The sequence below is a fragment of the Bufo gargarizans genome, chromosome 9 (assembly GCF_014858855.1).
Source record: "Bufo gargarizans isolate SCDJY-AF-19 chromosome 9, ASM1485885v1, whole genome shotgun sequence".
Taxonomy (NCBI): Eukaryota; Metazoa; Chordata; class Amphibia; order Anura; family Bufonidae; genus Bufo; species Bufo gargarizans.
Genome location: NC_058088.1, coordinates 40300740 through 40326099, shown reverse-complemented (window position 1 = coordinate 40326099; position 25360 = coordinate 40300740).

Below are 25360 nucleotides of genomic sequence, written 5' to 3'. Positions count from 1 at the left end.
AGTCAAAGTGAACTCTATGAGATGGGTCAGAAATCATTATCTTATCGTTCTTATATATACACAATATATTGCAGCCACAGACAAAAGTTTCCTGGCAAAGCTTGCCCTCTAATCTCATAGCTTGAGGCAAGAAGAGATAGAAATCTTGAATAAGGTTATATAAAGACAACAGCAGAACTGACTCATTTCTCTGCCGATGCAGAAGCAAGGGGTTGCTGGATTTTCAACATTACATCAGGACCAATGAAATCTGGTTGTACTGGTTTATGGCTGTAAATGTGTCCAATGTCAAAGGGCAAATCAACGAAAATGACGCTAGATTTTACCCTCCATCTACGCCATACATGTGCACATCCATTTTAGTTGCTATTTTCTTCCTGTGATTGTACACACAAGGCATATAATCAATGACATAATATGTTAAAAAGGTTTTTTTTAAGTGTTTTATACCGATTACCTGCCCTCAGGATAGCTCATCAGTATCTGATTGGTGGAGGTCCCACCCCTGCTGATCAGCTGTTTGAGGAGATCGCAGCACTCTGGTGAGCAATGCAGCCTCTTTGAAGGCCAGTGACATCATGTACATCCGTCACATGACCTAGGCACAGCCTAGTCCCATTCAAGTGAATGGGGCTGAGCTGCGATACCAAGCACAGCTGCCATCCATTCAAACAGCTGATCAGCGGGGGTGCCGAGTGTTGGACCACATACTGATGACCTACCCTGAGCAGGGCCGGACTGGCCTGCCGGGATACCGGAAAATTTCCCGTTAGGCCGGCAGGCCTGAGTGCCGCAAGGCCGCGGCCCTGGTGACAAGTGGGGGGCGGCCGGCAGCAGGGCACAGCAGGAGATGAGCGCTTCCATTGTGGAATCGCTCATCTTCATAGTCATCTGTATCGCCGTCCTCAGGGGCAGCAGGGGAGGGAGAGGTGTGTCCCCTCCTGTTCCTCTGATAGGCTGCCAGCACTAGGCCTATCAGAGGCCAGTACAGGCAGCGCGATGACGTCATCGCGCCCCCTGAGCCGTATAGCGAGGGACACAGGCCGGAAGAGGTCTGCATCGCATCGCTGGAGGTAAGTATGAGTGTTTTTTTTTTGTTTTTTTTATATAGGTAGAATACTGGATCATGATGGGGGGGCCTACTGGCACATAAGGGGGAGCTAGTGCTACTGGCACATAAGGGAGGGCTACTGGCACATGATAAGGAAGACTACTGGCACAAGATAAGGGTGGGCTACTGGCACATGATAAGGAGGGCTACTGGCACATGATAAGGGGGACTACTGGCACATGATAAGGGGGACTACTGGCACATAAGGGGGGCTACTGGAATATGATAGGGGGCTACTGGCGCATAAGGGGGGGCAACTGGAACATGATAAGGGGGGGCAACTGGAACATGATAAGGGGGGTATTGGCACATGATAAGGGGGACTACTGACACATGATAAGGGGGGCTACTGGCACATGATAATGATAAGAGGGCTACTGGCACATGATAATGATAAGGGGGCTACTGGCACATGATGGGGGGCTACTTGCACATGATATGGGGGCTACTTGCACATGATAGGGGGGCACTCTGGCTACTGGCACATGATATGGGGGGCTCTGGCTGCTGGCAAATTATGGTGGGGGGGCTATTATTACTGGCACATGATTTGGGGGCATCTTACTGGCACATGATTGGGGGGCATCTATGGGGGCACATCTTACTGGCACATGATTAGGGGCATCTATTGGGGCACTTATTACTGGCAGATTATTGGGTGGCACTATAGGGGCATCTACTGAGGCTAAAAAGAAGGGGTATCTTATATGGGGTGCTCTGTATAGGGGCATTTTATACTGGGACACATTATGGTGGATACTATGGGGAAGGGGGGTTGAGCACTATGGGATCATCTACGGGGGCACTGAGAAGGGGTATTTTATATTGGCACATTATGGGAACATTAGCTCAACTGGGGGCATTACAAAGGGGTATGTTTTGCACATTATAAGGAGAATTATTACTACTGGGGGGAGCATTATGGTGGGCTTTATTACTCCCCCATGGTATGACCCCCTAGTAGCAGCACCAGCCTCTCCCTGCTCTGTGACCCCTCTGCCCCTTCTCCAAATCCTTATGATAAAATCTTTCTCATTAGGATAAAACACAACATTAGCTCCGCCGAGCCCCCGGCCAAAGTGTGGAAGTGGCGTCCGAGATCCCCAAGGGCCAAGCCAAGTAATTGTAAGTTTTCATGTGAAATATATTTATGTTTGTAGTTGATCTTTATTATCGATTTTACATTGCAGATTTTATTTTTATTTTTTTGCAGCATATGTGTGAGATTTTATAAATATTTTTATTATTTGGTCGAAAGGCTCATGTGGGGGGGAGAGGGGATTGTAACAGGACTGCTGTAGAATATCTAAAATAGCTGGTCAAGTAAAATGTTGCATGCAACAATCAATAAATAGGTGGCCAACAAAAAAGGGGCTGGTCAAAGGGGTGTGGTAAAACACTGTCTGAGCATACTGAGAGTTGTAGTTTTGCAACAGTTGGAAACACTGTGATAATATGAACAATGGGGGTTCTACAAAAGAGCTATCGTGGGGCAAAGTTCATATTCGTGTTTACACACGTGTTTTAAAATTAATGCTTTCTCCTATTATAAACAAGTAAATAATGACGCAGTGCTGTGGGGCTGGTGTGCAACTTTTTCCAGGGCTGGTTTTTATCCCCAGTCCGGCCCTGATCCTGAGGATCGGTTATCAGTATAAAACACTCAGAAAACCCCTTAAATAATCTACTATCCACAGAATAAGGGAAACATATTTGATAGGTAGAGGTCCAGTAGTTGGGACTCTAACCAATCACAATAATACCCTGAAATGAATAGAGCAGCCCAGGAACCATTCGTTCTCTATGTGACTGCTGGAGATAGCCAAGCGCCAATCTAATAGTTATCCACTATACTGTAGATAGGCTTCAACTTCCTATAGCTGGAATACCCCTTTTAGAAAAAGATCCTAGTGGTAAGTGATTGGATCCAAAATCACCTCCAAATAGATTTATCATCCGCTAAACTTTCAGGACCGATCACTGTATCAGGCCTGTGCTCACTAGAGGAACCTATGGCAGTCAGTGCCCTTCAAAAGGGTATAATTAAAGGGAACCCATCTCCTACTTCTACTGTAACCGATAGCAATGCCATGTAGTGCTGTCTAACAGGATAAAAATTATACCCTTGTTTGGGTTATCGATCTTTCAGAACACCAGAAACTGAATTTGGTTTGGTATGCAAATTAGGTCCAAAGTGCCCAGCAGGGCATCGCCAATGGTTCAAGGACCAATGCCCCCTTCCACCCAGAGTGCAAGACCAATATTTTTTAAAATTATGATAAAAAAGGATGAAGAAAAAAAAAAAGGGGTGTGTGTTTGTATATTTTACACGCAAAGTCCGCTATACTATTGCTAAAACGTTATTTTTTAATTAAAGAGGTGGAAATGAAATGTATGTGTACGTAGTTTGATACAGAAAAGGCGTGGCACTCTCGTCAAATATTTTGGTTGGTGCTTGTTGTGCTGACTTCCCAGCCAGAATCATATAATAAAGGAGAAACAACAGCACTCTGTAGATAACTTCTTTTTAGAATTTTTATTATGCAAGGCGACTTCACCAGAAAGTGTGACATTTCGGTCGTAAGACCTTTACCAAACACTGTGTGACAATAGAACATAAACAATCCATAAGTATAATTGACAACATCAAGGATGAGCACACACGATATCAAATGCAATATTTGCACCAGAAAACCTTACAGGTATAGTATATATCGTTACTAGCTATAATATTTATTTCAGAGGTATACCCGCTGTTTAATGTCAAATCTATTTACAATGAACATAATCTGCTAACAAGAGACCGGCACATATCCACTAATCTCATGAATTAAACCGGTAAGTGCAGGGATCCATATCTGGTGGAAAGCATTCAGGATAAGCAATAAATGTATACGGATAACTAGCATTCCTGTATGGTATTAACTCTGCGTATCCAAAATACTAAAGTTCCTAAGATAATAACAGTAACTTAAAGTGACATCTTAGCCAGAGAAAATAATAAACTGAATCAAAAGGTGAGTATGGAAAATTAAAATGGATAAATAAAAATGGATAAGTAAACACGAAAAAGTAAAAATGGATAACTAGAACCAGGTGCCCCCATGAGGCCAAAACACTTACCAAGTTGCCGAAGAAGGGATGAGTAAATAGAATATAGAACAGTCAAAGCTGTGCTGAGCTAATAACGGTGTATCCACACCCATGTGATCGCTCATATCATATAGAGTGGCACTGTTTAAATACTATTGAAAACCGGAAGTACGTATGCGTTTCACGCTGGAACGCATGCGCCAATGTTATTCTCATACACTAATATGAGAATAACAGCTCTAATGCTCTCCTTAGCCGTGTGCTGAATCACGCAGGGCAAAGGCTTTTTTTGGGGGGTGGAGATCCGGTGACGTACCAGGCTCTCTATAGGGACAGCTAGGCTGAGTTGAAGTGAGCCCGATGATGTCACCGGCATAATGGGTGGGCTTTAGCATTGCCCTAGCCTGTAAAACAGCTAGGGCAGCACTAAAGCCCACCCATCAGAGCCAGTGATGTCACCGAATACACTGCTGGGTGGAAGCCTCTGCCTAGCAGTGTAAAAACAAACAAAAAAGCCCTCACCCTGCACCATTCAGCGCAGGGCAAGGGAGAGCATCAGAGCCTGAAATGCTCGATGCTCATGTCTGAGGGGCCGGAGGGGTGAAAATGGGGATATGTCCGGGTTCAGAGCCCCTTTAACAGAGAGTATCTATAGGAAGAAACCCCTTTGATGAATGGCACAATAGAAAATTCTATAATCTCCCACCATTCAGGTTTTTAGTGCAAAGCTCGTCGATTACATTTTATTTTCATTTACTAAATGTTGACTTCATTTATCTATTTTTTCAGGCAATATACATCTACTTATTCAAAGTGTAGTGTTTTAATGGACAATAGAAAAAGTTAAAAGTTGGCATTTAAATACTATATATTATGTTCTGTGACAATACAAAAATAAATAGTTTTTTTCACGTGGGTTAAAATAACAAGTATATATAATTTTGCAACGTTGAATTAAATCTTTTTCTGGATGCTTCATATTGATGACCTACCTAGCCTCAGGAACGATCCTCAATACCTGATTCGGTGGGGGGGAGAGAAATCAGAATCCTGATGCCCCTGCTGATTTGAAGAGATCACATCACTGTTGTGGGCACTGCAGCCTCCATACAGCTTACCAAGAACACCACCGCCCATCGGATTGCGACCGTTCTTGGTATGGGACTGAGCTGCGCCCAGGCCATGTGACCAATTAACGCGCCATCACTAGCCTAAGAGGAGGCCATAGCGCACCATGAGCCTCTTTAGACAACTGATTGGCAGGGGTGCCGAGATTTAGACCCCAACCATTCTTATATTGATGACCTATCCTTAGGATATGCTAAAAATATCAAACTCCCAGAAAGCCCATTAAAAAAAGTTTTTTTTTTTTTTTAAGAAAACATATTTTTTTTTTACATTGTTTAATTAATCAGTCTTAATCATATTTTGTTTATAACGGAAAAGTCCTAAGGACCTTGCTTAACTTCCACTAGAAAAGTTTCCTCCCCAGCGATCACATTATTATTTTATTTTACAGTCTTTGTTATCATCAGTATTGTCAGTCGTAGCTACTTTCACAGAAATGGAGAGAGCACAACTGTAGTGAAAAATTTTCTGGATTGCATCAACATCCTTTAAAATTGTTTACCACGGCAGCTGTAATTTTATAATGCATTTATTTTTACCTTTATCTCCTATCTCCCATTCCGGGCTGTGGTCACATGACCATGTCCACGCAGCTCTGTGGTCACATGACCATGTCCACGCTTCCTCTGATGTTATGTCCATGGGCAGGGCAGTGATCGCAAAGTGTCTAGCTGGGTAGGAGGAGCTATAATCTAACTAGGCGTTGTTAGGGGCAGTGCTGGAACAGTGACAGAGAAAGGAGAAGTGCATCGTGGGTTTAGTGGATGCAGCAACAGGAGGTGTTAGATACAGGATGGAAACAAACCAGGAAAGTCCAAATTAAAAAGAAAAAGCATGGGGAAGATGTACATGAGATAAGCAACTACATGAGCATATCTGTTAAAAAAAAACTATACTAATTTAAAAAAAAAACTTACGACAAAAGCAAACTGTAACCTACAAGTGGTTAATAAAAAAAAATATATATATATATATATATATATATTATTATTTTTTTTCATACTTTGGCTGGGCGTTGAATGTAGAAATCTAATGAAAAAATATTACAACTTATACAGTTTTTCAAAGAAATGAATACAATATTCATGCTTTAACAGTGAAACAATTTTATAAACCTTACATTTACTGCCAAGACTGGAAAAACCTTGAATAATAAAACAATTGTCACATCGACATTACTTTTTCACTAATGGAACTGATTATATCTTAAGGCAAGGAAAACAGTCTGTGATTTTTTAGCAATTTATAAGTGTTTTTATCTTGTTAACTAATCTTCTTTTATTATTGTAGGTGGTTAAATATTTTGACCAAGTACAAGAACATATTGTCGCCCCCACTAAACCATTGCTGACATAAAGTTTTCCCATTGAACACATTTGGTCTATAACAAGACACACATCTTCTGGATTTTGTGAAATATTTTCTTAAGGTTTGCAGATAAGATAAATATTCCCAGGCCTTTGGTTTACGGTATTATTTTTCAGGCCGTCTTTGGTAATCCTATATGGGAAGAAACGTCCCCATAGGTGAAAAGAAATGACCACAGCTGTTTTCAGGCTTATGATGTCATACCGGGACAGGATATAATACCCGAAGGACTGTGGGCAGTTTTAGATGTTCATTTATACAGCATTTCATTCCAGTGTCTAACAGTTGTAGCAGCTACAGAGAGATTGACAAATAGCCAGAAGGTTTCTTCAAAGCGATAATAACTTTTTTGTATAGGAATGCTCACACTTTTACATATACACTCACCTAAAGAACTATTAGGAACACCATACTAATACGGAGTTGGACCCCCTTTTGCCTTCAGAACTGCCTTAATTCTACGTGGCATTGATTCAACAAGGTGCTGATAGCATTCTTTAGAAATGTTGGCCCATATTGATAGGATAGCATCTTGCAATTGATGGAGATTTGAGGGATGCACATCCAGGGCACGAAGCTCCCGTTCCACCACATCCCAAAGATGCTCTATTGGGTTGAGATCTGGTGACTGTGGGGGCCATTTTAGTACAGTGAACTCATTGTCATGTTCAAGAAACCAATTTTAAATGATTTGAGCTTTGTGACATGGCGCATTATCCTGCTGGAAGTAGCCATCAGAGGATGGGTACATGGTGGTCATGAAGGGATGGACATGGTCAGAAACAATACTCAGGTAGCCCGTGGCATTTAAACGATGGCCAATTGGCACTAAGGGGCTTAAAGTGTGCCCAGAAAACATCCCCCACACCATTACACCACCACCACCAGCCTGCACAGTGGTAACAAGGCATGATGGATACATGTTCTCATTCTGGTTACGCCAAATTCGGTCTCTACCATTTGAATGTCTCAACAGAAATCAGAACTCATCAGACCAGGCAACATTTTCCCAGTCTTCAACAGTCCAATTTTGGTGAGCTTGTGCAAATTGTAGCCTCTTTTTCCTATTTGTAGTGGAGATGAGTGGTACCCAGTGGGGTCTTCTGCTGTTGTAGCCTATCCGCCTCAAGGTTGTGCGTGTTGTGGCTTCACGAATGCTTTGCTGCATACCTCAGTTGTAACGAGTGGTTATTTCAGTCAACGTTGCTCTTCTATCAGCTTGATTCAGTCAGCCCATTCTCCTCTGACCTCTAGTATCAACAAGGCATTTTCGCCCACAGGACTGCCGCATACTGGATGTTTTTCCCTTTTCACACCATTCTTTGTAAACCCTAGAAATGGTTGTGCTTGAAAATCCCAGTAACTGAGCAGATTGTGAAATACTCAGACCGGCCCGTCTGGCACCAATAACCATGCCACGCTCAAAATTGCTTAAATCACCTTTCTTTCCCATTCTGACATTCAGTTTGGAGTTCAGGAGATTGTCTTGACCAGGTCCACAACCCTACATGCATTGAAGCAACTGCCATGTGATTGGTTGACTAGATAATCGCATTAATGAGAAATAGAACAGGTGTTCCTAATAATTTTTTAGGTGAGTGTATACTTATCTTTATATATTGTGACACAGTGAGTGGTTTGGTCTGGGAAAACAGGTATTTTCCTCCCAGCATTTGCTGCTGGGCTGATTTACAGCCAGGTGAGGTCAAATACCGGACAGGATTTTAAGTGGCCGGTCCGGGTTTTGGCAGCACCTGGCTGTCCTTAAATAGGCAGCTGGGCTCAGAAGCGAGGTCTCTGTGTTGGGATCTGGGAGCCTTCTGTCTGGATGAAGGCTTGCTACCTGTCTAGCGTGAAAACAGGTTGGTGCTGCTATGCTCAAGGACTCTTTAAGGCAGAATTGCCACATGGTGTGAATTACCACCAACACCGCAAGGTGACTTTTTGCTTGTTTTGTCACTTGCCTGAAGTGGGAATAAAACACTGAACTGTTTGATCCAAAGAACCTGTTGTTGCCTCTATACTGCGTCCGCTAATCCTGTCTACCAGAGCGAAACCCCACAATATATATATTTTTTTATAAAATTTACTTAGTTGTGTTCTCCTATGTTGTTCCCATACCTATGCCGCATGCATTTCCCGCATGCCGCAATAGCCCATCACCTGAAATTGAAGAACAGTGGGAAATGAATCCCTTGTTCTCCTAATATGTATATATATACCATATAGAGGTGTGGCTAGGCTTTCCTTAAAGGGGTTGACCCATGTCGCACTTTGGTGGCATATCGCTAGGATACTTTGGGACCTGCATCTATCTCTAGAACTGAGCCCCTAAAGCAAAGAAGGGTTCACGTGCTCTCCATTCACTTCTTTTAGAGATCAGAAAAGAGCTGAGTGAGCGTGCTCAGCTATTTCCGGAACTCTCATAGAAGTGAATGGAGAGAACACTACGCAAGTGTGGCCACCTCTCCATGCACAACTATGGGAGCTCCGGAAATAGCTGAGCTGGCTCTTACCTATTACTAGCACTCCCAGAGAAGTGAATGGAGGGTGACCATTCTTGCACAGTGTGCCCTCATTCACTTTGGGTGCCGCATTTTAGAGATAGAGACAGGTCCCAGAGTTGAGACCTGCACCTACTGGACATTGGTGGCATAGCTAAGCAATATTCCACAAAGTGCGAGATGGGCCAACCCCTTTAAAGGAATTCTCAGAGACTACCTTTTAATAATGCTGATGAATCAGCTACAACGAACCTCAGCAAACTGCTGATTTTGCCGGGGTAAGCCACAACCAGCGGCAGGAGAAATTTAGTAATACCTAGCCAACATTCAGAAAACTTGTTCAACTCCTTCAGAAAGGAAACCAATCTCATAGAGCAGCTTTCTATCTAGTTCTTTGAGGGAGAGCCTCCCCCCTCCCATGATGTCCATATGCCTTAGGGTACTTTCACACTTGCGGCAGGACGGATCCGACAGGCTGTTCACCATGTCGGATCCGTCCGTTCGCTATTTCGCCGTGCCGCCGGACCGCCGCTCCGTCCCCATGACTATAATGGGGACGGGGGCGGAGCTCCGGCGCAGCATGGCGCAGCACGGCGAAAGCCGTCGGACTAAAAAGTCCTGCATGTCCGACTTTTTAGTGCGGCGGCTTTCACCGTGCACCGCCGTGCTGCGCCGGAGCTCCACCCCCATCCCCATTATAGTCAATGGGGACGGAGCGGCGGTCCTGCGGCACGGCGAAATAGTGGCAGGACAGATCCGACATGGTGAACAGCCTGTCGGATCCGTCCTGCCGCAAGTGTGAAAGTAGCCTTAGGCTACTTTCACACTAGCGTTTTTTTTTTTTCCAGCGCTGAGTTCCGTCCTAAGGGCTCAAATCCGGAAAAGAACTGATCAGTTTTATCCTAATGCATTCTGAATGGAGAGCGATCTGTTCAGGATGCATCAGGATGTCTTCAGTTCAGTCTTTTTGACTGATCAGGCTTTTCAGAAAACCGTAGCATGTTGTATTTTTACTTCCGGCCAAAAATCCGTAACACTTTGACTGAACGCCGGATCCGGTCTTTTTCCCATTGACTTGCATTAACGCCAGATCCGGCGCCGTGTGTTGCATCAAACCGGATCCGGCTTTTGCATGTTAAAATATTTGAAAAAAAAGTTAAAGTCCATAAATGGCGGATCCGTTTTTTCCAATGCTTTTTTCATTGTGATCAAAATCCTGATCAGGATTCAAATGTAATCCGTTTTCACACGTTTTTCCGGATCCGGCGGGCAGCTCCGGTGTCGGAATTGAACGCCGGATTCAAACAACAGTAGCCTTAATACATATAGGTTGTTTTCATGAGAAAAACACTTTCACTTTGGGTAATTATTCAGTTGGCTTCTTTTGCTCGGTATTTGAAAACCCTGGGCAAGCAGGCGTGGCTTTTCGATGGTATCCTTGGAACCTAACATACAGAGAACCAGCTACGCTCTTGGTATATAGAAGGTTAAGGTATGTGTAAATGCTACAAATGCTAAAACAGTAGGGGGAAAAAAATTACATCTTTTACCCACTGCTGAAGCTGATAATCAGCTGATGATCGGGAACCATTACTGTGGGTCACCACGTTAATTTAATTGTGCTTGATCACAAGAAGTCTACAGGTATTCTAGTACATTACCTTATGTGTTATTAAATTGGCACATAGCATACAATGACATAATCCTATCCAGTAACATGCTCTATCCTGTGTGCTACATAAAAGCTATTATAGACTTTTTTTTAAAACTAATGAAGTACAGATTTTATAGCTCATTTAGTTAAGAAAACATTAAAGGAAAAAAAGCAAAACAAAAAAGGGGTGATTTTTCAAGTTTTCTAAAAGGATAAAAGGCAGAAAAAAAACAATTTCAAGAACAGTCAAATAAGCAGTATTGCAAAATTGTGTTGCGGTGTGGCTTTTTTATTTTTGAGGTTATGACTAAAATGATGACTAATGTAATATTCATTGTGATTGTGCAACAAGCCACTATATATAGCTGTAGATTGTAAACAGCACTTAACCACATCTTCATAGCTCTATAATGGTTCATAATCTGCAGTCAGTTGATCGGTCTGATTCATCTTGGGCTTTCCAAACAATCTACCAGTGGTTTAGTACAGACACTGAATTTTTTAAGTGCTTTCAAAACGGTTTTGGTCATATGAGCAATACAGGTATAATGTGATGCACTGGGTCACCCAAGATCAAGTCAGGTGCTCTCAGTGAAATAGATTCACCCAATCTTTTCAGCAGTATACAATATAAAAAACAGAAGTACTGGGCACTCCCGGATTTTGTGACCAATATTGAATTTATTATTTAGAACTATGTGCTAGGTCAATGTTAAATACTAATACACACTACAATTTCAATCAATAAAATCCATTATATAACACTCATAATAAAATCATGCCAATAAAATCGTATCAATAAAATCGATAAATAAAGCTAGTTGGATTATTTGCATATTCCTATTCACTAGCAGCATTCAAGGGTGTGAGTCCATTATTTCGAATCTCCGATCCGATTAAATATGGGAAGACAATGCTTTTGAGAAAAAATATTCGGATAAAAAGAAATGTCTCTTCAACTTAACTAACTTGTGTTAAAGTGCTTGCCCAAAGTTCGTTCAAAGGGCGTCCTGCTACATTAAATTCTCAGCGGCGTCCCACTGAAATGAATTAATGTGTATTGCCAACACAAAATCGGTAATAAACTTGAACAGTCTTACCATTCGATGTAGCAGGTGCCTGTGCAATGCTCTAGACGTTTGTCTTTAGATATATACGACCGTAGTCCTGCTAGTTGTATTAATCGTTTCAGTCTGACTCTCCCACGTCGGCCGCTTGTTTGCACATATACAGTACAGACCAAAAGTTTGGACACACCTTCTCATTCAAAGAGTTTTCTTTATTTTCATGACTATGAAAATTGTAGATTCACACTGAAGGCATCAAAACTATGAATTAACACATGTGGAATTATATACATAACAAAAAAGTGTGAAACAACTGAAAATATGTCAAATTCTAGGTTCTTCAAAGTAGCCACCTTTTGCTTTGATTACTGCTTTGCACACTCTTGGCATTCTCTTGATGAGCTTCAAGAGGTAGTCACCTGAAATGGTCTTCCAACAGTCTTGAAGGAGTTCCCAGAGATGCTTAGCACTTGTTGGCCCTTTTGCCTTCACTCTGCGGTCCAGCTCACCCCAAACCATCTCGTTTGGATTCACGTCCGGTGACTGTGGAGGCCAGGTCATCTGGCGCAGCACCCCATCACTCTCCTTCATGGTCAAATAGCCCTTACACAGCCTGGATGTGTGTTTGGGGTCATTGTCCTGTTGAAAAATAAATGATGGTCCAACTAAACGCAAACCGGAGGGAATAGCATGCCGCTGCAAGATGCTGTAGTAGCCATGCTGGTTCAGTATGCCTTTCATTTTGAATAAATCCCCAACAGTGTCACCAGCAAAGCACCCCCACACCATCACACCACCTCCTCCATGCTTCACGGTGGGAACCAGGCTTATAGAGTCCATCCGTTCACCTTTTCTGCGTCGCACAAAGACACAGTGGTTGGAACCAAAGAGCTCAAATTTGGACTCATCAGACCAAAGCACAGATTTCCACTGGTCTAATGTCCATTCCTTGTGTTCTTTAGCCCAAACAAGTCTCTTCTGCTTGTTGCCTGTCCTTAGCAGTGGTTTCCTAGCAGACATTCTACCATGAAGGCCTGATTCACATAGTCTCCTCTTAACAGTTGTTCTAGAGATGTGTCTGCTGCTAGAACTCTGTGTGGCATTGACCTGGTCTCTAATCTGAGCTGCTGTTAACCTGCGATTTCTGAGGCTGGTGACTCGGATGAACTTATCCTTCGCAGCAGAGGTGACTCTTGGTCTTCCTTTCCTGGGGCGGTCCGCATGTGAGTCAGTTTCTTTGTAGCGCTTGATGGTTTTTGTGACTGCACTTGGTGACACTTTCAAAGTTTTCCCAATTTTTCTGACTGACTGACCTTCATTTCTTAAAGTAATGATGGCCACTAGTTTTTCTTTACTTAGCTGCTTTTTTCTTGCCATAATACAAATTCTAACAGTCTATTCAGTAGGACTATCAGCTGTGTATCCACCTGACTTCTCCACAACGCAACTGATGGTCCCAACCCCATTTATAAGGCAAGAAATTCCACTTATTAAACCTGACAGGGCACACCTGTGAAATGAAAACCATTTCAGGTGACTACCTCTTGAAGCTCATCAAGGGAATGCCAAGAGTGTGCAAAGCAGTAATCAAAGCAAAAGGTGGCTACTTTGAAGAACCTAGAATATGACATATTTTCAGTTGTTTCACACTTTTTTGTTATGTATATAATTCCACATGTGTTAATTCATAGTTTTGATGCCTTCAGTGTGAATCTACAATTTTCATAGTCATGAAAATAAAGAAAACTCTTTGAATGAGAAGGTGTGTCCAAACTTTTGGTCTGCACTGTATATGGTTTTGGTCATATGTTGAAATAAAGCGAGTCATTCTTCGCGTCTCCATGGTTACAAATCCGGTATCACGATCCTGCAGTCGTAATATCTTGCATCCATCCCCTACTTCTTTGCAAAATACATTACAAGTAAGGGCCCTTTTATACTGACATATTTCTGCCCAGCAGCGGTAGACTGGAAACTTGTGTGGAAAGTGGTCCTGGAAAAATACAGTAAAAGTGGCCCCAGGTCCAAATAAACAGAATTCGGAACAACAGAAGTGGGCACGGCCAGTAATACCATAGTGCAGCACAAAATGCGATAAAGAGAGCTGTTCAATGACACAGCATGTCCATTGATGCTCATTTAAAGGACCTTTACATAGGTAGATAATTGCCGGACATGCTGCCACACACTTCCAGTGTGACACCGCTTTCTCAGCTGTATTTACCATGGGTATACCACTAGCTCCTGATTACTCACGTTTGACAAAACGTGTGAGAATTATAGCTAGCTTTGATTTGTTAGGTAGGCAGGGATTAACTCTTCTCTTTAGGGCTGTAGGCACCAAAACTCAGGTTGCCATTATTCCGTGAGAGGGTTTATATCATTGGGGCTACTGTCCGAGGTCTGGAAATATTATGTTACTATAGGGACCATGATGTGAATACATTAGCCCCCATTACCCTAACCTACTTTTGATATACACATTACACAGTGATATCCGGCTAAGGGCGTCACTAATTGAATGTCTCTGGAAAAGTATATATATGGCCATGTACTAGTTCTTCTGACACTTTTGGTGAAAACTGATTCAGTTGAGCCCAGGTGTATACACTGGACCTCTTCATTGCTCTGGACACGCATGATCTACAGTATGTGTTTGAAGTCCTCTGTTCAATCCAGTCTATTGTCACGACCATGGTCATGGTCGTAACTCCTTGGGAGCCGCATGCATTTGTCCGCGGTCTGGTATTGTTGTCAACCACAGGTGAGGGCTAGTATCTTGCCTCACGTGTGGTTGCCGCTGGCAACTTGTGGTTGTTGGGCAGTGGAGCAGCCTGAGCTGGTTGCTGGGCGGCTCGCTGTTCATGCATGCGGTTGTCTTTGGCAACGTGTGTTTATGTGTGCACTTTCCCTGTCTGGTGTGCACGGGGTTTATTGTGTGTATTCCCCTTTTAGTTGCTGTCTTCCCTTCCCTGGTGTGTGAAGGGTTAATTCCCTTCCTAGTGTGTCTGCGTGGGTGTGGCTACATGGGCTATTTAACCTCAGTTGAGACCTGAGTTCTGAGGGGTACTCCAGCCTTGTAGTAAGCTGGAGGCACTCTCCTGGTCCCATGTACCATCTGCCAGTGAGGGCCACCCTTGTGGTCATAAATTGTGATACTATATGTTTATGTGATGTTAAGTTTATGTCTACGTGGTGTCTGTATTATTGCAGCTATAGTTCTGGGTCCCTGTGTGTTTATGTGTGCTGTGTCCTTTTATGTTTGTGTGTGGACAGCCAGCACTTGTGTCCAGGGATCCAGTCAGTGTGTCTGTGGCAGGTAGAGGTGGAAGTCTTTCACTCTCCTGCCATATCCATAGTCTGTTTATGGTTACATCCCATTGCAGCTCGGCCAGTTTTAGACTCCTGTTTCTCCGCATCCAGGAGGAACAGGTGGTCTACCCAGCTCCTAGTTCAGGGATCGGCGGAGGGTGAGTAGGGATCCGAGGTTCCTGAGCATGGGCCCTCCTACCTTCAAGGTCGGCTCATGCAGCTAGGAGTTAGGGTCGGATTAGGGATGCGTTAGGAGGTGACCTGCTCCCTAATTCTGTCGTCCTGGGCGGGCAGCCACTAACATCTTCCGACATCGCACGGCTGAGGGTTTTCCCCATCCTCAGCCGTGACAGTATGACCACAAAGGCTCCTCACCTGGTACCACCTTCGGAAGAGGGTGCAGCATGCATCGCCATACGTTTGTGGGGTGCATGTGCGTTCTCCGGAGGGAGAGCGTTTTGGGGGTTTTCGCCGCTGACGGCCCGGTGAGTGGCTTTTCCCCGCCATTTCTTCACTGTTGCCTTTTTTGGTGTCCCCTTATTTTTTTTATTCCCTCACTGTGATTTGTTTGGTGTGTGGTTGCACACCTTCGAAAGAGGGTGCAGCATGCAGTGCCATCTGCTTTTGACCTGCATGCGCGTTCTCCGGAGGGAGAGTGTTTTGGGGATCACCGTTAACGGCGCGGTTGGTGGCATATTCCCCGCCACCTTACCTTTCGTGTCCGTGTTGGTGATCCCTCGTCCCTCTCCATGTTCCTATCTCTGGTCGTCTGCTGGCAGCTTTCCGTTAGTGGTCCGGCTGTGTGCTGGTTAGGAGTGTCTGCTGGCAGCGACTGGAGTGGGGACGTGAGTGGAGAGTGGACGCAGTGTCAGTGCGCTCTCCCCGGGCTGTTTCTTTGCTGGTCTCCGGTTCCTGTGTGTTGTTCCGGAGCCTGGCAGTCGGCTCCTGGTCCCTGTGTGTTGCTCCAGGGGCCGGCAGCAGTCCTCGGGAGACGCGCATATTAGGACACTGATTCCCCTTCTCCTATCCCCTTGTTTGGTCCCACACCAGTTTCCTTTTTATTGGTGGGGGGACTTTGAGGGGTGGGAGTGTCACAAACATGGTCATGGTCGTGACTCCTTGGGAGCCGCATGCATTTGCCCGTGGTCTGGTATTGTTGTCAACCACAGGTGAGGGCTAGTATCTTGCCTCACGTGTGGTTGCCACTGGCAACTTGTGGTTGTTGGGCAGTGGAGCAGCCTGAGCTGGTTGCTGGGCGGCTCGCTGTTCATGCATGCGGTTGTCTTTGGCAACGTGTGTTTATGTGTGCACTTTCCCTGTCTGGTGTGCACGGGGTTTATTGTGTGTATTCCCCTTTTAGTTGCTGTCTTCCCTTCCCTGGTGTGTGAAGGGTTAATTCCCTTCCTAGTCTGTGAGCACTGGGTGTGTCTGCATGGGTGTGGCTACATGGGCTATTTAACCTCAGTTGAGACCTGAGTTCTGAGGGGTACTCCAGCCTTGTAGTAAGCTGGAGGCATTCTCCTGGTCCCATGTACCATCTGCCAGTAAGGGCCACCCTTGTGGTCATAAATTGTGATACTTTATGTTTATGTGATGTTAAGTTTATGTCTACGTGGTGTCTGTAATTATTGCAGCTATGGTTCTGAGTCCCTGTGTGTTTATGTGTGCTGTGTCCTTTTATGTTTGTGTGTGGACAGCCAGCACTTGTGTCCAGGGATCCAGTCAGTGTGTCTGTGGCAGGTAGAGGTGGAAGTCTTTCACTCTCCTGCCATATCCATAGTCTGTTTATGGTTACATCCCATTGCAGCTCGGCCAGTTTTAGACTCCTGTTTCTCCGCATCCAGGAGGAACAGGTGGTCTACCCAGCTCCTAGTTCAGGGATCGGCGGAGGGTGAGTAGGGATCCGAGGTTCCTGAGCATGGGCCCTCCTACCTTCAAGGTCGGCTCATGCAGCTAGGAGTTAGGGTCGGATTAGGGATGCGTTAGGAGGTGACCTGCTCCCTAATTCTGTCGTCCTGGCCGGGCAGCCACTAACATCTTCCGGTATCGCACGGCTGAGGGTTTTCCCCATCCTCAGCCGTGACATCTATATGGTCTCACCAAGTGTTTTTTTTTAACCTTTAGAGGGTAAAGATACAACTCTGTGTTTCTTTTTTGTTTAATATCATTAATAAAGATTATTTTTATTTTTTTTTAGCACCTCACCACACTGTGAAAATACACAGTCCTATAATATGGACTACAAGGAGAGGAGCAACATATCAATAAAAAAAAAAGTAGCAAAAGAAAATCTAAAAACACCAGAACGTATACCAGAACCCCACACCTCAACACGTGTTTCACACAGTACAGCTTCTTTAGGAGGTCATTTGAATTTCCCTCCCCCACAAAGTTTCACAACTCCTTGAAGTTAAACCCTTATTAAAATGATTGAAAATTAAACTTAGGGCTGTATTACATGGTGCGATCATGCTCTTCAGCTATTACATGCAGCGATCTCCACCACAGTATGGTGAGAAGAGATCTCCAAGGCCTTCTCTCGTCCCCATACAGAGTTATTGTTTGCCAGCAGCAGATCATGATTAGACCGCATAATCTGCCGCCGGCAAACAATGATTTTTTAAGTTTAAAACATATCTGGACTGCCCAATGAACGCTTGTTAGGGATGATATGGCACATTGTCTGCCAGTCTCAGCCTTTAGGCTACGTGCCCTCAATAGTGTTTAGAGCCTTTAGGCTCACTTGCACAAGATTAAAAGTTGGCTGAAATGGTCAATTTCAGCCAATGATCATTCGATTACATATTCTATTCTGAATGTGTCTTTTGAGCTTACAAGACATTATAGTGGTTTAGAGGGATTTTAGGGGACAGATTCTCCTTTGTTTTAGCCTGTTCCCTGCATTTAAGTGATTTATGTCTACAAATGAAGGAAGAAGTTCTTGCACTGAATTGTTTGCCGCTATCAAGACGGGAAGGCAATAGTCTAACCAGAATATAAATATGTTTCTAGGATCCAGATATGACTATTTTATGCATTATGAGAAGATGAAGTACAGAGGGCCCTTTCATGTACTTTGATCTATCTTAAAGTGGGTGGCTATGTCAAAAACAGTTCATGCAGTAAATGTGCATGACTTCAAGCATGAAAGGCAAGTTAACCAAGTGGAATTTGCTCCAACACTAAACTTCATTCGAAACCAGCGACAATTTGATAACAACAGGATTCCTAAGGAATGGAGCAATAGATGTACAGGGCAGTATGGCCTTCATACAAAGCAAGTAAACGAGGCTTTGAGGCCTATGTGGTGAACCTCAGCTGTTGCTTGGTACTGTGGCCAATACACTGTACTACTTTACCCCACCAAATCAACCAGACTATTTCATTTCATAATCCTGACCTAAAGATATGTCCCTCAACTTTGCCCTAGTCACTCTTCACATTAGCATTGTGACTTCAATCTAAAAAAGGAGCCCTGACAGCTTCACCAGCTCAGTTTTCAAATCTATCAGAACCTTCTGACTTGAACGGAAACGGGGTCTACCCATTTGCCATCTTGGTTGCAATGTTTGTCATGGCAAAAATAGCCATGCAAATGTAAAAAGGTAAACAATTGTAGTACTCCCTACCTATACCCTGTAGATTTTTTGTTAAAGTCTCTATAAATAATGGTATCTAGAAGGAGTTTCTGCTTTGCACATGTACTGTTTTGACCCAAGACACAATTTACTCCACTGTGTACGACTGAGGAACATCTGATGTTGCAATTTATCAAGAACAGACAAAAACTATATTTAAAAAAATCCCAAATTATTATGTAAAGCAATTAGATCTCTTCTTTGCATGATGGTTTATTATGCACAAGGTGGCATGGCAATTAAAATTAAAGAATCTTGCCAGATGCTTGAGGAACGACCCATATCTCCAGAGTCCCTACATTACTGAAAGTACTTGGTTTCTGTTTGCTTGAAAAAAATAAAAATAATAAAAACTACAATTTGGAAACCAGCCATGTAAGTTTATGGGTATCTAAGGGAAAATTGTAGTCATTTAAAGATAATCTTAAACTACTGGACGACTACATTTAGACGCTTTATAATTGCACTAGCTGAAGGACCCGGCTTTGCACGGATATATTTTATCTATTTCATTTCATGTTTGTGTGCATTGTTAAAAGATATCGACAGTATCCACTATAACAGTGACCTCCACAGCCCCCACACCTTAACACTGCCCCCCCCCCCCAATCCCTGTCTCCTTAAAATGGGACCTCCACAGCAGCCTGCCCCTTTAACAGCGAGTTCCCAAGCACCCCACCCCCTTGACTGTGACCTCCCCAGGGGCCTGCCCCCTTAACAGTGACCTCTACAGCACCTGCCCCTTAAGACTGACCATAGGTTACAGTCCACTTAACTGACCTCCAACTTTCCCAGCCTTCTTAAGAGACCTCCACAGCAACTGCCCCTTTAATTGCGACTGCCACAGTACCCTGCTCCCTTAACAGTGACCTCACAGTACCCCGCTGCCTTAACAGTTACCTCACTGTACCTGTCACAGACACTCACGTGACAGGTGCCAGATCAGAGAGATTGGCAACATGTGGGTTAATCTGAATGGTTCCTTGTTGATCATTTGTGTCTGTGTGGTTTTGGTAATGACCACACCTCTAGCAGGTGTTAGTTTGATCATTTAACGTCCCCTATTTATTACTGCTTACCCCTTTTGGGGGTGCAGTTTATCGCTTCTGGACTCTGGGCTAGCTGGTTGTTGGATCTCGGTTGAGCTCCTGGCGCTGCATTTGCTCCGCGTGAAGTTAAGTGTCATCTTTACTATTTGTATTTTGTTTGAAGTATTTCCCTGTCTTTTGTATCTAGGCCTGAGGGGGACTCCTGTTCATCCTTCTGGTGGAGAAATAGGTTGGCTCAAGTCCTGTCACTATACTAAGGCCCTACAGGGTGTGTTAGGGCTCTAGGTTCCTGTGTATGAACTTTCCTACCATTGAGGTCAGTTCATACTGATAGTTAGTCAGGACTTGGATTAGGATTGTTCTAGCAGGTGACCTCCTTTACTCTAGTTTCCAGGCCTAGTTCCTATCCCCTTTCCTCCATTGCTCGGTTTGGAGTTTCCCACCCACACCGCATCCGTGACAGTACCCCGCTGCCCCTTTAATTAGTGGCCTCCACAGTCGCCTCCACCCTTAACAGTGACCTCCACAGTGCCCACCCCTTTAACAGTGACCTCCACAGCGGCCTGCCCCTTAACAGTAACATCCACAGTGCCCTCCCCTTTAACAGTGACTTCCACAGCGATCACCCCTTTATTAGTGACCTCCACAGTACCCCGTCTCCTTAACAGTGATTTCCACAATAACCCGCCTCCTTAACTGTGACCTCCACAGAGCTCCGTTACCTTAAACTGAGACCTCCACAACACCCTACCCCTTAACAGTGAACTCTACAGCACCGCACCCCTTAACACTGACCTCCATAGTGGAACGTTCCCTTAATTGTGGCCTCCACCATTTCCTGCCCCCTTGACAGAATTCAAAGTTTTACCTTACTTGAGTAGGAGGGGGCATGGCTTAACCGGGTCAGGGCGTGGCTTACCGGGACCTGGGGCGGAGTTTTTAAGTCAGTATTTTGTGAGTGGTCTGAATGGCCACCCTACCTGCCCCTGAACTGTGACCTCCACAGAATTCCACTCCCTTAAGAGTGTCATCCACTGACTTATTGACTTATTGGCTGATAAGGGTCATGTGACCAGGCTTCTATTGGCTAATGGATTTTTTATTTTTTTTATATATCTAAGGAACAGTATGTGCTAGAGAGCCGAGACCGCATTATTATGCACAATGAGCACTAACTGGTAAAAACCAGTAGTTGTTCAAGGAAGGATGATTTCCATTAGTTTCTTACATTTTCTTTTTTTTTTTTTATCAGATAATTTTTATTGTAATTTATAGCTGAATAAAATACAGTTGGTATAACCAGTACAAGTAGTGTCTTCTTATGTTAACAATACAATCAGAATATCGCTTTCTCATACATCAGCATAGTATTAACCTTGCTTCGAAATTCCTCCACCCCTGGGGGACACGCCTGAATCCAATGTAGTGCTATAAGTTTCCTGGCTACATCTAAAAGCCTCTCTATTGCAATCCTACCCCCCTCGTCTATTCCAACCTCAGCCATGTATCCCAAAATGCATACTTTAGGCTCACGAGGAACTTGTATTGAGAAGACTCTCTGAATTAGATCCAAGACCCTCGTCCAAAACTCATCCAGTCTTGGGCATTGCCATAGCATGTGTAGTAAATCTGCTGGTTCTGTCTGGCATCTTGGGCATTTTGCATCTGCTCTGACGCCTATGTGATGTAAAAACACCGGAGTTTTGTAGACCCTGTGTATGATATACAACTGTGATAGTTTCCCGTGTTCATTTAAGGACGATTTCGGTACTGCCTCTAAGATGTCTTCCCATTGTTCCTAAGTTATCTCCCCTACATTTCTCTCCCATGCTTTCATTCTGGATAGTGGGTAAGATTCCAGAAACTTATCTAGGAGCATTTGGTATATTGTAGATATTATTCCTTTTTTGTCCCCTCCCGAGATTAGAATCTCTAGAGATCACAACATTACCAGTTTTAGACATAGAGGTATATGCGTGTCTTATGTGCAAATATTGGTAGAAGTTCTCTCTTGGTATATTGTAGACCTCCTGTATGTTCGTAAATGTTCTAACTACCCCCTTGTCTAATAAATTACCTATTCTAGTCACTCCTTTGTTCTGCCAACTTTGGAACCCCTTCAGGGTTAAAAATTCAGGAAGCATACGATTGTGCCATAAGGGAGCATACTCTGTAGTGCCCATGATACCTCTCATTTGTTTGACGTTTTCCCATACTTTCCTTATGAGTCGTATTAGCGGAGTCCGTTCATCCACTAGTGGCACACCCGACCCCTCCGGCAACCAAATGAGTTCTTTCCCTCCTAGCTTTTGTCGCAGTATCCGACCCGTCATGTCACTTATGTCTGGATCTATCCAACCCCTGAAGTGCTGACATTGTGCCGCCGGATAATATATCCATGGGTTAGGTAGTGCTAATCAACCAGCCGATTTTGCAAACTGTAATGTTTCCAGCTTAATTCTAGGATGACCCCGCTGCCACACCAGTTCCCTAAAAATAGAGTTGATTTTCTGGTACCTAGCTATTGGTATCCATATCGGAGCATTATGCAATACATATAAAAGTTGAGGCATCAGTATCATCTTTAAGAGATTGACTCTCCCCACCACTGACAAAACAACTTGCACCATGCCCTGGTCTTTTGTCGAAATTTAGAGAGCATTGCCGTTAAATTAGGGTCCTCAAAGTCTAACAGACTGGGTGAGATATTAATCCCCAAATATTTAATGCTGTTTACACATGGTATGTTATTCTCTATAGCAGTCGCCGAGGAAGTCTGCCCATCCAGAAACATCAATGCTGATGTATGGCAGTTTATATTCAGACCAAAACGGCCAATCAGAGACATAACTTTCGACAGAGACGCCGACGTTTCCCCCAGGAACAGCGAGGTGTCATCCGCATACATAGCTGTATGGGGCCATAATGAAAGCCCTTTATTGTTGGGGAGCAACGCACTGCTGCTGCTAGTGGTTCATTCGCTATTGCGAATAACAAAGGGGAGAGTGGACATCCCTGCCGGGTCCCTCTAGCTAACCTAAATATCAAAGATACCCGCTCTGACTAGAGTACCTGCACCCACTTGATAAAACATTGTCCGGAGCCCATTTTGCGTAGTGTACACCATAAATACCTCCACTCCACATTATTGAAGGCCTTTGCTGCGTCAAGTGCTAACACTGCTCTATCAGCCCTATTATCTGCTCCAATCTGCAGACTGGTAAAAACCCTGCGTATGTTAATGGAAGTAGATTTTTGGGGCATAAAGCCAGTCTAGTCTAGATGTATGGGGTATGTTAATATGCTTTGGCGCTTTTCCACATCGGCCATTTCCCTCACATTCCAGCTAATTATCTTAGTCATATGAGTCATTTCTGAATATAATCCAGTAATTCCACCCCATAAGCCATGCATACCATATATCTATAGATCTTTGCTCGATGCTTGAGATCTTACCAATGCTGGAGTAATCCCCCCCCAACCTTTGTTTGTCCCCAATTAGAACATTTCAAACAATGTGCCCTGTAATAGGCCTTATAGATTACCCAACAATGGCATAACCACACTCCTTTGCCCAAAATATTCTGCAACATGGCCCAGCCCTGTGCTTTCAAATGCACGGACTAGAGTATCTTGGTAAAGTCCACATGCTACTCACGCTCCTGCGCCAAGGCTGCTATAGGTACCTCTCCAACGTAGCATTAAGTCCTTTTGGGTCTGTACTGCCGGGGGCGATAGGTTCCTTCCCTCCCAACTATAACATAAGGAACTAGATCGAGAATGGGGGAGAAGGAAATATAACAACTCAAACACCTCTTCAGGGGGCAAAACATAATAGTGTCAGAACAACTGTTCCTCCCGGTCTGGTATACTTCATGTGCCGACGTCCTTCATCTTCAGCTGATTCTCATGCAGATCCAACCACTTCAGTGCATCTTCCAGATCTTTGAATATGGATTAGTATGGATGCCGCGACTCCTCCTGTCTTGTGGCTCCTCCCCCTCCTCCTCACCAGAGCCATGTTGGAAATGAACTTCCCACTCCGACCTGGGCATTAATTTTGACTTCTTAGGCATATTTCTGCTCCCTGGAGGATGATACTGTGATCCCTGCTGAGTGACACGTCCCTTGTGCCGGTCCAGGATGTGTTTGGCAGGTAATCAGGCTGATTCTAGCGGAGTTCGGCAGGAGCACTCACTCATGCGACTCACACCATGTCGCGTCAGGCCACCGCCCCCTCCTACATTTTCTTCAGTTGAGCTGGGATGGCTTTCTCTCTAAGGCCACCAATGTTAGCTGATAAAAAAAAAAAGTCATTTGTACTTAACCTGCTGGTCTTCCAACATGTGTTGATATAAGGAACTTGATAAGTCCTTGTTTCAGATGGAAGGGAAAAGCAAAGTTAGTTATTTTAGATGGCTTATTTGTGAATATGAACAATACCTGCCATACTAAAGGTGGCCATACACATTAAAGTTAATCATAACTGACGATTTTAACCAAAACATTTGTTAGTCGGTTGAAATTTAACAAATGATAATTTTAGCCGACAGCTGACAGACACTTATCGTTTCAAAAAGTCATCAGCCATGTTTACTATTTTTGTCCGATAGTTCAAGGTCAGATCTTTTGATTATACCCTTATATCTCTGTGTGGGCGGCTCCACTCCTAGTTTAGGGGCCCTTGCACACGGCCGTATGCCCTACAAGACATACGGTCAGTGAGTGGGCCATATGTCCTGGAGCGGCATTGATCGTGAGCACGGGAGCACACAGAATCATAGGTTACTGTGATACTTTGCACGTCGGGCCGCCCGCGGGGCTATTGTCCCACACTCATATGATCTTATGTATGCTGCTTTGGAAAACAAAAATGTGCGTGAAAGCAAATACACGTAAATGGTTGATTTAGGCATTAGTAGCATGATGCAGACCTCAGCAGCAGCCGTACAGAACGTGACGATAAGCAGACCAACAACAATGGAAAAATGGGGCACAGCCAGCAAGGTGAGGTCTTTCCATCCCAAATCAGCCTCAGCTGTGAAAAAAAAAAAAAAAAAATTCGGTATTGATGCAGTAATCACATATATATGCAGCTTAACGAAATTTAACTGGATGCCCCCCGCCTGCCGCCCACCGCCACCCAAAAAATAAATAAAATACAATTATTTTATTTCAACCATGTGGAAAGTAAATACATAAACGGATTGAGGCTTGACGGTAAATTTCACCTTAATACACACTAGGTAGATTGCTGCCACACCTTAAGTATTGCTGCAGTAATCACTTATATATTATAACCCCCCCCCCCCCCCCCCCCCAAAAAAAAAAAAGAATTCTGTGAAAATGGGGGGGGGGGGGAGAAATTAAGTATTTGCTTGCAGGCAGCTGCTTTTGAGGTGCACCTGCACTTCTGATAGCAGGCAGTCAGGCACA